Source organism: Aedes aegypti, chromosome 2, assembly GCF_002204515.2.
Source record: "Aedes aegypti strain LVP_AGWG chromosome 2, AaegL5.0 Primary Assembly, whole genome shotgun sequence".
NCBI classification, from domain to species: Eukaryota; Metazoa; Arthropoda; class Insecta; order Diptera; family Culicidae; genus Aedes; species Aedes aegypti.
The window spans coordinates 390,301,405-390,315,814 of record NC_035108.1 but is presented as its reverse complement, the minus strand read 5'-3'; the positions used below and the strand labels follow the sequence as shown (position 1 = coordinate 390,315,814).

Here is a 14,410-nt window from a genome sequence, read left to right as displayed (position 1 = left end):
GTATATTGTTTAGAGATAACACTGGCTGCAATTATTCAAAGACTGGACTCGAGAAAATGAGACACACAAAAATGTTCACCAAAAATTCATTTTAAATCGGATACTTCTCAAATTTTAAAGGATAAAATAACTACACTGTTAAAAATAATGAAGATTACACGTCATGTAAACTTCATTTATGCGATGTAAACATGAAGTCATGTAAATTTTAGTCTGAAATCATGTAAAAATGTGTTATAAGTCATGTAATCACACAGGATCCTGCTAGATTACATGACATATAATTGAAGTTTACATGACATATCATGTAAATATCCATGATACCCCACGCTCCAACTATGTGCATTATAAGTCTCAGAAATTTACACGTTTCGTTCGAACTGTGCGTCGACACTCGCAGATCACTTGCCACAACTTCTTCGCGAGTTTGTCCATTATTCTCTTCTGGAACTTCTCCGAAACCTCCATGCGGAACGAACCGACAAAAAACTCGAGGCCGCGGATTTGTTTGGTGTCCGCCTTGATGTATGTCTCGTCGTCCATGACGAGACAGTCTGCCTTGACCAGCCACTCACGGTACAGCTTCCGCGCACGCAATTTGGCCACCGTGTTTTGCTTGTCAGTCGGGTTTGGCGCCTTCCTGACCTTTGAAACACGTAGCCCAACCCGCTTCATGGTCTGCTGGACAAACCACTTCGACGAATTGACCATTTTGACCACGTCTCGGGTGGCAAGGTTCGGGTTATTCTAAGAGTACTGCCTTATCTTCCGCGCCTTCTCTGGGTTTTCTGCCGTTCCAGCGCGCCGCTCGATGGTCTTCGTCTCTTGAAACATCTTCACAACGCGGGATTCGGTGCAATGGTGGATTCCAAGCCTTTAGCCGATATATCTGTCGACTGACCAGAATAGACCATTTCCGTGAATTTTTTTTATTGGCTCAGGAGCTTCCTTTCAATTTACTGGACAAACTTTCCTAAGGAACCCATATGTTCTAAAGACTCTAACTATCGAAAAACAATAAAAAACTGGCGGCACGCCATTTGACCCCACGTTCTCCAAAAATGTTTGCGCATGATGATGTTCGCTTGACCCCTTCTTCCCCACGGTCCTGACGTTAACGCTGTGGTGAGTTTTAGATCAGCTGACTGTCAGTTATGACAAACGACTTTTTTTTTTTTTTTTTTTTTTTTTTTTTAAATGTCTTTATTAGTATCATTCCAAACATTACATTCATTTTTTATATCTAGGTGTTCTGTGTTATTTGACAACACTATCATCCTAATTTGGTAAAACAAATTTAAGATTTAATTAACATTTTGTTAACAACATATTACATTTCATTTGCCGTAGCAGTTCAGTTTTTTTTACAGGTGAGTTGATTTCACCTGCTTATAAGAGAAAAAAAATGTTTTTAATATACTTAACCTAACTTAACCTAAACATATAACGCATTAATCGTGGCAATAGAAGATTGTAACGATTTTTGCCTGAAATTATTAATTATTTTATTTGACATTTGTTCCAATGTTTCAACATTGGAAATTCTATGTAACTCATTGGTACTATACCAGGGAGGAAGCCTCAGAATCATTTTCAAAATTTTATTTTGAATTCTCTGCAGAGCTTTCTTCCTGGTATTACAACAGCTAGTCCATATTGGTACAGCATACAACATGGCTGGCCTGAAAATTTGTTTGAATATCAACAGCTTGTTCTTAAGACAAAGTTTTGATTTTCTATTAATAAGGGGATAGAGACATTTTACATATTTATTACATTTGGCTTGAATGCCCTCAATGTAATTTTTGAAAGTTAAATTCTTATCTAGCATGAGCCCTAGATACTTAACTTCATCTGACCAATTTATTGGAACCCCTCTCATCGTGACAACATGTCTACTTGAAGGTTTCAAATAAAGAGCTTTTGGTTTATGTGGGAATATTATTAGTTGAGTTTTGGAAGCATTAGGAGAAATCTTCCATTTTTGCAAGTATGAAGAAAAAATATCCAAACTTTTTTGCAATCGACTACAGATGACACGCAGGCTTCGTCCTTTGGCGGAGAGGCCTGTGTCATCCGCAAATAAAGATTTTTGACATCCCTGAGGTAGCTCAGGTAAGTCAGATGTGAAAATATTGTATAATATTGGTCCCAAAATGCTGCCTTGAGGAACACCAGCTCTTACAGGAAGTCTTTCAGATCTGGAGTTCTGAAAATTAACCTGAAGTGTACGATTTGACAGATAACTTTGAATTATTCTAACAATGTATGTTGGAAAATTAAAGTTTTTTAATTTTACAATCAAACCTTCATGCCAAACACTGTCGAATGCTTTTTCTATGTCTAGAAGAGCAAGACCAGTAGAATAGCCTTCAGATTTATTGGAACGGATCAAATTTGTTACACGTAAAAGTTGATGAGTGGTCGAATGTCCATGGCGGAATCCGAACTGTTCATTGGCAAAAATTGAATTTTCGTTGATGTGGGCCATCATTCTGTTCAAAATAACCTTTTCAAAAAGTTTACTGATGGAGGAAAGCAAACTGATTGGACGATAGCTAGAAGCTTCTGCAGGATTTTTGTCTGGTTTTAAAATTGGAACAACCTTAGCATTTTTCCATTTGTCAGGAAAATATGCTAATTGAAAACATTTGTTAAATATATCAACTAAAAATGATAAGCTACTTTCTGGAAGTTTCTTGATGAGGATGTAGAAAATTCCATCATCGCCAGGAGCTTTCATGTTTTTGAATTTTTTAATAATAGTTCTCACTTCTTCCAAATCAGTCTCCCAGGCATTTTCGAAAACGTTCTCTTGATTGAGAATATTTTCGAACTCCTGAGTAACTTCATTTTCAATTGGACTAGTAAGTCCTAAATTAAAATTGTGCGCACTTTCAAACTGCATAGCAAGTTTTTGAGCTTTTTCGCAATTAGTTAGTAATAATTTGTTTTCCTCTTTCAATGCCGGTATTGGCTTCTGAGGTTTTTTTAAGATTTTCGATAATTTCCAAAAGGGCTTAGAGCCAGGGTCCAATTGAGAAATTTTATTTTCAAAATTTTTGTTTCTTAATTAAGCAAAACGTTTCTTGATTTCTTTCTGCAAATCCTGCCATATAATTTTCATAGCAGGATCGCGAGTGCGTTGAAATTGCCTTCTCCTCACGTTTTTAAGACGGATCAAGAGTTTAAGATCATCGTCTATAATCACGGATTCAAATTTTACTTCACATTTTGGAATTGCAATGCTCCGGGCTTCAACAATGGAATTTGTTAAAGTTTCAAGAGCATTGTCAATATCAAGTTTAGTTTCTAAAGAAATGTTAACATCAAGATTGGAGTCAACATACGTTTTATATATATTCCAGTCGGCTCGTAAATAATTGAAAGTGGAGCAGATAGGATTGAGAATCGCTTCTTGGGATATTTGAAATGTAACAGGGACATGATCAGAATCAAAATCAGCATGAGTAATCAGTTGGCTACAAAGATGACTAGAGTCGGTTAAGACCAAATCAATCGTAGATGGATTTCTAGAAGAGGAAAAACATGTGGGGCTATCAGGGTATTGAATTGAGAAATATCCTGAAGAGCACTCATCAAATAAAATTCTGCCGTTGGAATTACTTTGAGAATTATTCCATGACCGATGTTTAGCATTAAAGTCACCAATGACAAAAAAATTTGACTTATTGCGAGTCAATTTACGCAAGTCAGTTTGGAGCAAATTAACTTGCTGCCCAGAGCATTGAAAAGGCAAATAGGCAGCTATGAAAGTATATTTACCAAACTGTGTTTCAACAGAAACACCTAAAGTTTCAAAAACTTTAGTTTCAAATGATGAAAACAGTTGATGTTTTATACGCCTATGAATGATGATTGCAACTCCCCCACATGCCCCATCAAGTCGATCATTACGATAAACAAAAAAGTTAGGATCTCTTTTGAGTTTAGATCCAGGTTTTAAATACGTTTCGGTAATAACTGCTATATGCACGTTATTAACCGTAAGAAAATTAAACAGCTCGTCCTCTTTACCATTCAGAGAACGAGCATTCCAATTTAAAATATTTAAATTATTATTTGGATCCATTAGAAAAACGTAATCCAATAACAATTTGATTTGTAAATTTTACACCTACTTGGACTGCTTCAGTCATAGTGGTGGCTTTGAACATTGCATCAATCATTAGATTCAATTGTTCAGTTAGAAAATTAAAATCAGAGGCAGACATGTCATGTGATTTCCCATTGGAATTTCCGGTAGACGAAGAAGCGGAGTTACCTGTGGCGGTAGGGTTTTTTCCATTTGATTTGAAACAAGTAGAATGGGTACCCATGGATCGAACAGGGGAGGAGTTCGAATTTCCTGCTACGATATCGGCAAAGGATTTACCGTGGGTAGATACATTCGAAATAGAAAGATTCGAACGGCTACCCAACGGATTAAAATTAGTTTGTGAATGAGCATGATTATGATCTTCCTGATGGGTATGATTCATGATAAAGCGATCGTTAACTGAAAAATGAGCATTATTCGATACTCTACTAGGCAAATTCCGGAAACGACCGTTATCGTAACGGATATTATCTTTCATCTGCCTGGCACGAGCCTCAATGACCTTTTTGCGTGAAGGACAATTCCAAAAATTGGACTTATGGTTAGCCCCGCAATTACAACATATGAATTTGGTGGTATCTTCCTTCACTGGACAGACGTCTTTGGCGTGAGAAGAACCTCCGCAAATCATGCATTTAGCATCCATGCGACAATTTTTTGTACCATGACCCCACTTTTGGCACCGACGGCACTGAGTGGGGTTCTGGTAATTTCCTCCAGGTTTCTGGAAATGTTCCCATGTCACACGGACATCAAACAAAAGTTTTGCTTTTTCTAAAGCTTTAATATTATTTAGTTCTTTTTTGTGAAAGTGAACTAAATAAAATTCTTGAGAAAGCCCTTTCCGAACAATGCCAGATTGGGTTCTCTTTTTCATAACGATTACTTGGACTGGGGAAAATCCAAGTAAATCATTTATTCCATTTTTGATCTCTTCAGGTGATTTATAGTCACTTGAGAGACCTTTCAAGACAACTTTGAACAAACGTTCAGTTTTGTCGTCATAAGTAAAAAATTTGTGCTTCTTCTCTTCAAGATGTTTGAGAAGAAGCTCACGATCTTTAAGAGTTTCCGGCAAAACGCGACAGTCTCCTTTCTTTGCGATTTGGAAGGAAACCTTGATTCCCCTAATGGAGTTCAAGATCTCCTGCCTAAATCCCCCAAATTCGGAACAACTGACCACGATAGGCGGCACTCTTTGCTTCCTCACTTGAATCAAAGAGCCTGGGCTAGAGGCTGCTTCGATTTGGTGTTCGGAAAATTTGTCTAGAGCATCGAACTGATTGCTCATTTCGATACAATTATTCATTTCACCCTTGGAAGAAAGTTCGCATTCCGGGGAAGCGTCCTTTCTTCCATTCTTGCCACGTGTAGTGATAGTTTTAAAACCCACTTTTTTGGAAGGAAGTAGTGAATTCAGAGATTCACCCTTCCTTTTGTTTGTTGTTGATACCATGTTTAATTAATAAACGAAAGAAGACGTGACCTTCGAAAGGTTTTTTCCCAAGACGGTGTCCAAGAAGGATTACCACCGCTAGCTTTCGCCAACGGGTCCAACGAAAAATCGAAGGCACGGGTCCAAACAAGGATCGTAAAGGGATCAATAGTAGAAAAAATAGTACTGAAATAGTAGTTTACGGAACAAGTTGCAGAATGATGATTTTTACAGCACGAGTCGTAAATTTATCCTACGAGGCTTGCCGAGTAGGATAATTACGACGAGTGCTGTAAAAATCGAGTTCTGCAACGAGTTACGTACAACATTTTTTGCAATTTCGTAGAAGACCACTTGAGGGTATCAGAAATTATATCAGAATGCATTCACCTTTATTTTACAATTTCTGAAAAAAATTTGGGTAATGATTCATTACGCAACTCAAAACAGTTGCGTAATGAGAAAGCGTTGCGTAATGAATCATTACAGCACTGGTTTCAGTTAAGTAATGACTATTCCCGCACTCCATACTTCAGTGCAGGAAAGTAGGCCGTTTCATGACAGATTGGCGTGATGAAAAACAGCCTATTACGATGAGAAATTGCAAAAAGTACTGTTTTAGTAGCACTGAAAAGTACCGTTTTTAATTTTAGCACTGAAAAGTACTGTTTTTGTAGCACTGAAAAGTACTGTTTTATTGCTTTAGGTAGTTTTTAAGAAAACTTCCAAGAGCAGAGAGAATTCGTGTACGCACAGCACGAAGGTACGATGCGCACTGAACGACTTTTTTGTTTTTATTGATCTTTCCGGCATCGTAGCTCCTGAGTTTCAGCGTAGGATCCAGCAGCGAATAGAACCGTCCGGTCCATGGTGAAATTTTGCCGGTCAGCGTGAGAAGGACTTTTGCTCAGAAGGATGGTGATCGTGGCGATCGAGACGACCAGCGCGTTGAACATAATTTCAAAATGTTCCTTCGAAACACGAGAACGGACGTAGTCGACGAAGGCGTGCAACTGGCAGAGGCCGAACACACCGAAGGCCAGCATATATTCTGAGCTTTGGACGGGTTGGAATCCAACGAAAGAAATCTGCATCGACAGGATCGTTCCGATGGTGTAGAGGGTGCTGTAGGCGATGTACACCCGATGCGTGAATCGACCAGTGGGCATCAAAGCCAACACGTGCAGCGGTATCAAGTTGATCAGGAACACGTAGCCTCCCCAGGAGGACACCATGTAGAAATAGGCCAACGCTGCCATTGTGGCCCAGAAGATAGCTCCCGTTTTCACCGCCTTGATCCACTTGTAGTAGGTCTGCAGCATACAGAAAATGGCAATACCTTCGTTGTCGTACGAACCGGCCACCCAACGGGAGATGTATCCCGGAACGATTGAGATCATTGCTGCAGCCACCAATCCGGCCCCAGTGGTGTAGATTTCCTTAGTCAGTTTTGTGACCAACGATATGGCCCGCATGAACAGTTAGGCCGATGACCACTAGTTTATGAGCATCGAAACATCTGTAGAGCAAACGATCGTCTTTGAGACCGAATTAATTTAGTGATTTCAGCAAACAAGCTACTATCAGAACAAAGCTTAAGATTCAAATTTTGATACAATTAATTAATGATACGGGGTGACTTCCAGCACATTTTAATATACGACCAAAATTCTCTGTAAATACAAAAATCAAAAGAAAATTTGTTAAATCGGTGCTACAGTACGTGTGACCCATGCTTCAAGTAGGAGCGACAATTAAAGCAGTTATTAGAAATATTTTTACGCATGAAACATGTTTTTTTAATGTTTTGAAAACTGATAATCGATGGAGGTTCAAAATCGTGAACCGAAAAAAACTGAGGCATATTTGATTTATAAAACTAATATTCTACATGGTATTTGTATAACTAATAAGTGATAATACGACGAATTTTATTTTACGAAATTGTAGTAACAACTTGTGTAACAACTTTTTATAAAAAAGTCCCTATCGAGGGTGACTTGCAACACTCAATTTCCATGCAATTTGGAGTTGTGGAACACTTTTGTGTCATGTCTACTTTAAAATCAAAAGAGTAATAATTCATCAATCAGATACAAATACATGTTAAATATTGTTTATTTAAGATATTGGACCTTGAGGATTTAACGGATCATTTTCCCATATAAAAATATTAAAAGTTTCTTACAAATCAAGTAATCAAAATGCTCTTTTATTGATTCAAATGCATAAATGATTGACAAGTACGACTAATAAAATAATATCCACAATTTGTTGAAAAAAAAACTTAATTAGCATTGAGTGTTACAAGTCAATTTGGACAAGGACATTTAAAAATCACATCTTTCGATTTTTTATGTGATAAAATAAATTGATTCAATATTTTGTCATCTCATGCTGTAGAGCCATTAAAAGTTAAAAAAGGAATTAATATTCATAGATAACTTTTAGATCATGGTTTTGGCTGATTAAAGATGAAAAGTTTGACGGTACTCTTGGTTTTCTGAAAAACATATAGTATTCAGACAAAGAAGCTGGCAGTACGAGGCTCTCCACTAACAGTATAAAATTATATTAACATTCCTTGCTGTGCGCTTGAACAAGCCAGTTCAGTTTTTGGCAGTCGGTAGTGTTTTGGTTTTTTCTTCCACCGCCCGTGTGGTTTTTACCAGTGCAGTATTGTACCGTAGTGCTTTAAACCGCGCATCGTGAAGGAAGCGAACCAGATTGACAAGGGTCAACTGGTATCGTGCCACAATAAAACATTGTCACCTTCATCCCCCGGTGATTGGTTCCCCCCGTGCAAATCAACAGCGAAGACGGCGATACGATTTTTTGCCTACCTACGTGGAAGGCTATCTGCTTTGCGGTCATCGAACGGGAACGGATAAGTAGCAAATTTCTATACCTATCCATACTCTATTGAACTGCTTTCGCATCTCCCAGAACAAACAGTGTTGAGTTCAAAGTTGTTTTTCGCTTCGCCTCTGTCTCTCTCCCGGAGCTATTTTGCTGCCTCTGTTAGGGGAAGTGTGTACAAAATAGTCCACTGACTGTTTTTTTTTCTCTTCGGAAGTTTTTTTTTTTTTAATTATTTTTATTTATTTTTTTTTGCCCTTATAGGGGAGGTGTGTACAAAATAGCTCACTAATTGATTAGTTTTTCTGCTCAATTTTTTTTCTCCGCATTTTTTTTTTTTTTTAATTTTTGTTGATTCGGTTGCGGTTGGATTTTTCCCGCATGGACGAATCGGATGGAGGCGATACGCCTCCTAAAGATCTCGTTGCTCGAACGCGGTTTTATCAACCGTCTTCGGCTGGGCCTTGGGTTGTCTATTTCCGGCGCAAAAATAAGATTTTGAATGTGCTCTCGATTTCCAGAGAGCTGACGCGTAAATATCCTGGGACCGTTATTCACCAAGTGAAGCAATCCAAGCTGCGTGTAACTGCACCTAGTTACAAAGCAGCGAACGAAATTGCTCAGCATGAGGCTTTTACTGTGGAATACTTTATCTACATTCCTGCACGAGAAGTCGAGGTGGAAGGGAAAATCATCGACGCGAGTCTGACATGTGAAGACATTAAGACTGGCAAAGGCGTTTTTGAGAACCGGTCAATTCCTGATGTGGCTATACTGGATTGCAAACAGTTGCAATCAGTTTCCATGGAAGGAAATAAGAAAGTTTTTTCGCCGTCCGCCTCGTTTCGAGTGACTTTTCCTGGTTCCGTCCTCCCGAAATTTGTTTGCATTGATAGTGTTTTTTACCCAGTGCGTCTTTACGTGCCGAAGGTATTCAATTGTACCAACTGCAAGCAGCTTGGCCACAGTGCTAGCTTTTGCGACAACAAGCCCCGTTGTGGCAAATGCAACCAAGCTCATTTAGAAGATGCTTGCACACAGGAAGCTGAAAAATGCAGCTACTGTAGCAAGGATCTGCATGACTTGCAGAAATGCCCGGCATACAAAAGACGCATTCGAAATGAGAGTCGCTCAATTGTGAAGCGCTCCAAGAAGACGTATGCGGAGATGGTGAAAGCTCTAAATCCGCCTGCAAAAGAGTCTTCATCAGCCATCCCAGTTGGTAACTCTTTTCAAGAGTTGTCTTCCGATGAAACGAACGACGACGAAACCGATGGGGGAGGTTCTTCGGAGGTACACGCACCCGGTAAAAGAAAGTCTCCATCTTCTCCGGGATTGCGCCGTAAGGTATTAAAATCTTCCCTCAGAAGTTTGCCTAATTCCAAAGGTGGTGGGGCAAATTTGAAAATCTCGAAGAAACAGGTCTTTGATGCTTCCGTTCCGTGTTGCAGCAAAGATCTGCCGCCCCCGCCTCCACAGATAAAATACACTTCGAAAAGAAGCTCTAGACAAGAAAGCAAAAGAAATGCTACTGAAGCTCCTCGCTCTTCCTCAAAAACCCCCAGGGCCAAGCGAGGTCTGATAACTTTTACGGCTCTTGTGGATCGCATATGTAATGCTCTCGGAGTTTCAGACTCATTCAGAGGCATACTCGACCTTTTTCTCCCCGCAATAGAAGAGTATCTCAAGGAATTGACTATTTCATGGCCCCTCCTAGCTTCGATCATATCTTTCGATGGCTAATTCATCAAGTGAGGTTCAAGATATGACCACTGTGCTACAGTGGAACTGTCATAGTCTAAAACCTAAATTAGACACATTTAAGTTTTTACTTCACAATTCCGATTGTGATATATTTGCACTCTGTGAAACATGGCTTTCTTCTGAAGATGATCTTAACTTCTACGATTTTAACATTATACGCCAGGATCGAGATGATAATTACGGGGGTGTGCTTTTAGGGATCAAAAAGTGCCATTCATTCTACAGAATCCCCATCCCGACTCATCCAGGCATAGAAATCGTTGCTTGCCAAATAAACGTAAAGGGTACAGATCTTTGCGTAGCTTCTGTTTATATTCCTCCAAGAGTTTCAATAAACCGCCGTCATCTCTGGAATGCAGTCTCCATGCTCTCATCCCCAGTTCTAATACTGGGTGATATGAACTCACATGGTACTGGATGGGGCGAATCTTATGACGATTATAGAGCGGCTATTTTCTATGATTTATGCGACGATTTCAACTTGAACATTTTGAACACATGTGAAGTGACACGTATTTCATCCGACGGCAAAGAAAGCCGTCTTGACCTGTCTTTGGGATCAAGTTCACTATCATTCGATTGCATGTGGAAGGTGATCGATGATCCCCATGGTAGTGATCACTTGCCCATAATAACCTCTATCAGAAATAATTGTGAATGGTCAGAACAGTCAATTCAGGTTCCTTTTGACCTCACTAGGAATATCGATTGGCAAAAATTTGCATCAGCGGTAACTTTTGGTATCGAATCATTCAACACTCTCCCTCCGTTGGACGAGTATCGATTCCTAACAGAATTGATTTATAAAAGTGCATTAGAATCCCAAAAGCAACGAGTTCCAAGTGCATCCTTCAAAAGACGACTAGCCACACCTGGTTGGGATGATGAATGCACTCTGTTGTATCGAGAAAAATCTAATGCCTTTAAAGCTTTTCGCAGATATGGTACCTCAGAACTTTATTTAGAGTACTCGAAGCTCGAAAAAAGACTGAAGAATCTTATTAAAGCGAAGAAGCGTAGCTATTGGCGACGTTTCATCGATGGTCTCTCACGAGAAACTTCAATGACGACGCTTTGGAGAGTGGCTCGCAACATGCGAAACCGCTCATCCTCAAATGAGAGTGACGAATACTCCAATCGTTGGATATTCAACTTCGCAAAAAAGGTCTGTCCAGACTCTGTTCCAGCTCAACCGCCATTCTGGGAAACCCAGAGTGACGATGCGTTGGACAGACCATTCACTATGCTGGATTTTTCTATGGCTCTTCTTTCATCAAACAATTCCTCTCCGGGACGCGATATGATTAAGTTTAATCTTCTTAAAAATCTCCCTGATATCGCTAAAAGACGGTTGCTTGATCTGTTCAACTCATTCATAGAGCATAACATTGTTCCACTTGAATGGAGACAGGTCAAAGTAATAGCTGTTCAAAAGCCTGGGAAACCAGCGTCTGATCATAATTCGTACCGCCCGATCGCTATGTTATCATGTTTAAGGAAATTGTTAGAAAAAATGATCCTATCCCGACTCGATCACTGGGTCGAATCAAACAACATGCTTTCCAGTACACAATTTGGCTTTCGCAAGGGCAAAGGAACAAACGATTGTCTAGCGTTGCTTTCATCAGATATTCAACTAGCCTTTGCGGACAAGGAGCAATTGGCTTCAGTTTTCTTGGATATCAAGGGCGCTTTTGATTCAGTTTCCATAGAAATATTGTCAGAAAACTTGCACAATAGTGGACTACCTGGAATATTGAATAATTTTTTGTACAATCTGTTGTCAGAAAAACACATGAGCTTCACTCTCGGTCAACTGACAACTTCCAGAATTAGCTATATGGGTCTGCCCCAAGGCTCATGTCTAAGTCCCTTGCTTTATAATTTTTATGTTAAAGATATTGACAACTGTTTGGAAGAACCATGCACGCTTAGACAACTTGCAGATGATGCTGTGGTCTCTATGAAGGGCCCACGAGCGGAAATCTTGCAAAGACCATTGCAAAATTCCCTTGATAATCTATCCACATGGGCTAGAAATTTAGGGATCGAGTTTGCTCCGCAAAAAACTCAACTGGTCGTATTTTCAAGGAAGCGGAATCCAGCCCAACTAAAGCTTAAGCTATTGGGAACAGACATTGATCAGTCTTTGACTTCAAAATACCTTGGGGTCTGGTTTGATTCAAAAGGCACTTGGCGAACCCATATTAGATATTTAACGGAAAAATGCCAACAAAGGATCAATTTTCTACGAACAATTACCGGAACATGGTGGGGTGCTCACCCGGAAGACCTCATAAAACTCTATAAAACAACCATTCTATCTGTTCTAGAGTATGGCTCTTTCTGTTTTCTCTCAGCAGCAAACTGCCACCTGATTAAATTGGAACGAATTCAATATCGTTGTTTGCGTATCGCCTTAGGGTGTATGCACTCAACACATAATGCGAGCCTAGAGGTTCTGGCAGGGGTTTTACCGCTACAGAACCGATTCTGGGAGCTCTCGCTAAGAATACTTATTAAGTGTGGAGTGAGCAACACACTCGTTATCGAAAATTTCGAAGAATTGCTCAAACTGAATGCTCAGTCAAAATTCATGAGAGTTTATCTCTACTACATGTCATCTGACATTAGCCTTCCATGTTATAACCCTCCACGTGTACGCTTCACCAATGACAGTTCCTCTGTTGAATATGATCTGTCCATGAAACAAGCTATTCATGGAATTCCAGATCAACTTCGATGTATTACTATCCCACGTATTTTTAACGCAAAGTACCAGAATGTCGATTCCTACAGGAGATATTTCACTGACGGGTCCCGTATAAATGGATCCACTGGCTTCGGTGTCTTCAATGAAAACTCTTCCGCCTTCCGAAAACTTCAGGAACCTTGCACGGTTTATGTTGCTGAGCTGGCAGCAATCAACTTCGCTTTGGGGATGATCTCAAACATGCCCGCAGACCACTTCTTCATCTTCTCGGATAGCCTCAGTTCTATTGAGGCACTCCGATCGATGAAACCTGCAAAGCATGCATCTTACTTTCTTACAAAAATAAGAGAGCAGATGTGTGTACTGGTCGAAAGATCATATAAGATTACCTTTGTATGGGTCCCCTCACATTGCCTAATTTATGGCAATGAGAAGGCGGACTCTCTCGCAAAGGTGGGCGCTGAGGAAGGTGAGATTTATGATAGACGAATTTCACACGATGAATTTTTTCATTTAGTACGTCAAAGTTCTCTTCGCGGTTGGCAAAGCGATTGGCTAAATGGCCAACTGGGACGGTGGTTACATTCCATAATTCCTAGAGTTTCCTTGCGAGCGTGGTGGAAAGGTTTGGAGGTAAGTCGAGATTTCATTCGCGTGATGTCAAGACTTATGTCCAACCATTACTCGCTAGATGCACATTTGCACAGGATTAACCTCGCGGTGAGCAATATTTGTAATAGGTGTGGTTCCGGTTATGATGACATCGATCACGTAGTTTGGCAGTGCCCGGATATGGACGCCTCCAGAGCGCAACTTTTGGATACCCTTGCGGCCCGAGGTAGACAACCCTATGTTTCAGTTAGAGATGTGTTGGGAACCCGTGATTACATGTATATGGTCGCAATTTACGATTTCCTTCGCTTGTGTGGTATAAAAGTTTAATTCTCTTGTGTTTTCTTCCCCAGTTTTTTTTTTCTCTGTGTTGTCCCCTTTGTGTTGGATTGAGGATCCTGGCCATCCGGCAGACGAATACCGACACGAAATTGGTACCAACGCCATGAGACGAAAGTTACGATATACCTCCCGGATGTGCTGCAGAGAAACCTAAACCCAATCCTTACCATGTCCTTCCTTCAATAATTGTGACCACTAACCTCGAGTTGCCACGAGTACCCTGGCTCCATCCCGTACTAATTTTGGCACTCAAAAAGTCAATACATTGTAAATAATACAAAAGATGAATTTCGGCTCCGTAAAGCGTTAAACGCGATTGAGCCACAAATAAATGAACTAGATAAAAAAAAAAATATATATTTTATAGTAAAAATAATAAAAACTTAAATGAATTTCATTCTTATATGCACTATTGGACAATACATTTGCAACTTTTTTCCATTTTCCATATAAAATGATCAACTTTCGTTTTTATTTATGGACCGATATCAAAGAAATTTTCACAGGACGTCAGACAACTTGAATTTCAACATAGTATGTTGAGCAATTTTTCCAATCACGAGTG

The 14,410-nt window shown here is 39.7% G+C and overlaps 1 pseudogene; it reads right to left on the bottom strand.

Moving 5' to 3' along the window:
- Window positions 1–6,349: 6,349 nt before the first annotated feature.
- LOC110675219 lies at window positions 6,350–7,030 on the bottom strand (annotated as a pseudogene).
- Between the last annotated feature and the right edge of the window lie 7,380 nt (window positions 7,031–14,410).